The sequence below is a fragment of the Salvelinus sp. IW2-2015 genome, unplaced genomic scaffold, assembly GCF_002910315.2.
Source record: "Salvelinus sp. IW2-2015 unplaced genomic scaffold, ASM291031v2 Un_scaffold3204, whole genome shotgun sequence".
Lineage (NCBI taxonomy): Eukaryota > Metazoa > Chordata > Actinopteri > Salmoniformes > Salmonidae > Salvelinus > Salvelinus sp. IW2-2015.
This window is the reverse complement of record NW_019944491.1, coordinates 141487-144593: the sequence shown is the minus strand read 5'-3', so window position 1 is coordinate 144593 and position 3107 is coordinate 141487.

Genomic DNA, 3107 nt, shown 5'->3' with positions numbered 1-3107 from the left:
AACAGAACTCTGCAGGACTGTCCTCTGCAGTAGGATTTGCAACTCCTGTCCCCTTTAGGCAGTTCTTAATCCTTGTTTTGGGAAAACTGTTGATAGTTAACGGGATGGAAAATTATCAGGAATTTTGGTGGCCTTTACAAAATATGAACTTAGTGTGGAATAGTCGGGGCTATTGGCTGTTGGGAAGAGCGGGGGTAATTAGGTTTACTCACGAATCAAGGGCGTGTTATCACACCCATGGTTCTGACTGTGTCGGCTTGATGGTCCTGAGGAGGACTGAACCCAAATTGTCCTCGAATATGCTGGAATAGTGTCACCCTGAAAGAGAGAGAGAGAGATGGGAAAGAGAGAGAGAGAGACAGGAGGAGAGAGAGGAGAGAGAGAGAGAACGAGCAGAGAGGAGAGAGAGAGAGAAGATAGAGAGAGGAAGGTCAAAACACTTCAGCGAGCAGGCCTTTCTAATCGACCTGGCCCGGGTATCCTGGAAGGATATTGACCTCATTCAGTCAGTAGAGGATGCCTGGTTATTCTTTAAAAGTGCTTTCCTCACCATCTTAAATAAGCATGCCCCATTACAACAATTTTGAAACAGGAACAGATATGCTTTTCAGGGTAGTTAGGAACCAATATAGACAGGCAGTTAGGAATGCAAAGGTTAGCTTTTTCAAACAGGAATTTGCATCCTGTAGCACAAACTCCCAAAGGTTCTGGGACACTGTAAAGTCCATGGAGAATAAGAGCACCTCCTCCCAGCTGCCCCCTGCACTGAGGCTAGGAAACACTGTCACCACCGATAAATCCACGATAATTGAGAATTTCAAGAAGCATTTTTCTACGGCTGGCCATGCTTTCCAACTGGCTACCCCTACCCCTACCCCGGTAAACAGCTCTGCACCCCCCACAGCATCTTGCTCAAGCCCCATTTCTCCTTCACCCAAATCCAGATAGCTGATGTTCTGAAAGAGCTGCAAAAGCTGGACCCCTACAAATTAGCTGGGCTAGACAATCTGGACCCTCTCTTTCTAAAATTATCCGCAGCAATTGTTGCAACCCCTATTACTAGCCTGTTCAACCTCTCTTTCATATCGTCTGAGATCCCCAAAGATTGGTAAGCTGCCGCGGTCATCCCCCTCTTCAAAGGGGGAGACACTCTAGACCCAAACTGTTACAGACCTATCTATCCTACCCTGCCTTTCTAAGGCTTCGAAAGCCAAGTTAACAAACAGATCACTGACCATTTCGAATCCCACCGTACCTTCTCTGCTATGCAATCTGATTTCCGAGCTGGTCATGGGTGCACCTTAGCCACGCTCAAGGTCCTAAACGATATCATAACCGCCATCGATAAAATACAATACTGTGCAGCCGTATTCATCGACCTGGCCAAGGCTTTCGACTCTGTCAATCATCACATTCTTATTGGCAGACTCAACAACCTTGGTTTCTCAAATGACTGCCTCGCCTACTACTTCTCAGACAGAGTTTAGTGTGTCAAATCGGATGGCCTGTTGTCCGGACCTCAGGCAGTCTCTATGGGGGTGACACAGGTTTCAATTCTCAGGCTGACTCTTTTCCCTGTATACATCAATGATGTTGCTCTTGCTGCTGGTGATTCTCTGATTCACCTCTACGCAGACGACACCATTCTGCATACTTCTGGCCCTTCTTTGGACACTGTGTTAATAACCTCTTGAAGCTAGGGGGCAGTATTTTGATGGTTGGATAAAAACATTCCCAACATATTAGGATAGAAACCAAAACTGTCAAAATATTGTCTGTGAGTATAACAGAACTGATGTTCCAGGCGAAAACCTGAGGAAAATCCAACCAGGAAGTGCTGTTTTTCTGAAACTACTCTGTTCCATTGCAAGCCTATCCTCCATTTAAAGGGATATCAACCAGATTCCTTTCCCTATGGCTTCCACAGGGTGTGAACAGTCTTTAGACATAGTTTCAAGCTTTTATTCTGAAAAATTAGTGAGAATGATCACATCGCGTCAGTGGATAGCCAGATGTCCTTAGATTTGTTCATGCGCGCGCCACTGGTAGCGAGACCTTTTCTTTCTCTCTTGTATTGAAAAGGCTACCGTTCGTTTGAAATATTATCGATTATTTATTGTAAAATCAAACTGAGGATTGATTATAAAAAACGTTTGACATGTTTTACTTTACGGATACCATTTGGAATTTTCGTCTGCCCGTCGTGACCTGCACGAGCCTGTGGATTACTCAACAAAACGCGCCAACATAATGGAGGTTTTTGGATATAAAAATAATCTTTATCGAACAAAACTAACATTTATTGTGTAACTGGGAGTCTTGTGAGTGCAAACATACGAAGATCATCAAAGGTAAGCAATTAATTGTATTGCTTTTCTGACTTTCGTGACCAACCTACTTTGCTGCTAGCTGTTTGTAATGTTTTGTCTACTGAGAGCTGTCCTCACATAATCGCATGGTTTGCTTTCGCTGTAAAACTTTTTTGAAATCTGACACGCCAGGTGGATTAACAACAAGCTAAGCTGTGTTTTGGTATATTGCAGTTGTGATGTCATGAAAATTAAATATTTTTAGTAATTTAATTTGAATTTGGCGCTCTGCAATTCAGCAGATGTTGACAAAAATGATCCCGCTAAAGGGATTGGTGCGCCAAGAGGTTTTAACTAACTCCAGACGAGCTTCAATGCCATACAACTCTCCTTCCGTGGCCTCCAACTGCTCTTAAATGCAAGTAAAACTAAATGCATACTCTTCAACCGATCGCTGCCTGCACCTGCCCGCCCGTCTAGCATCACTACTCTGAATGGTTCTGACTTAGAATATGTGGACAACTACAAATAGGTGGTAACTATGGATGGATGGTAAAAGCTGAGGGATTATTCTGGGAGGGTAATACTGTGGTACTATGGATGGATGGTAAAAGCTGAGGGTTAGTCTGGGAGGGTAATACTGGGTACTATATGGATGGATGGTAAAAGCTGAGGGGTTAGTCTGGGAGGGTAATACTGTGGTACTATGGATGGATGGTAAAAGCTGAGGGGTTAGTCTGGGAGGGTAATACTGGTGGTACTATGGATGGATGTAAAAGCTGAGGGTTAGTCTGGGAG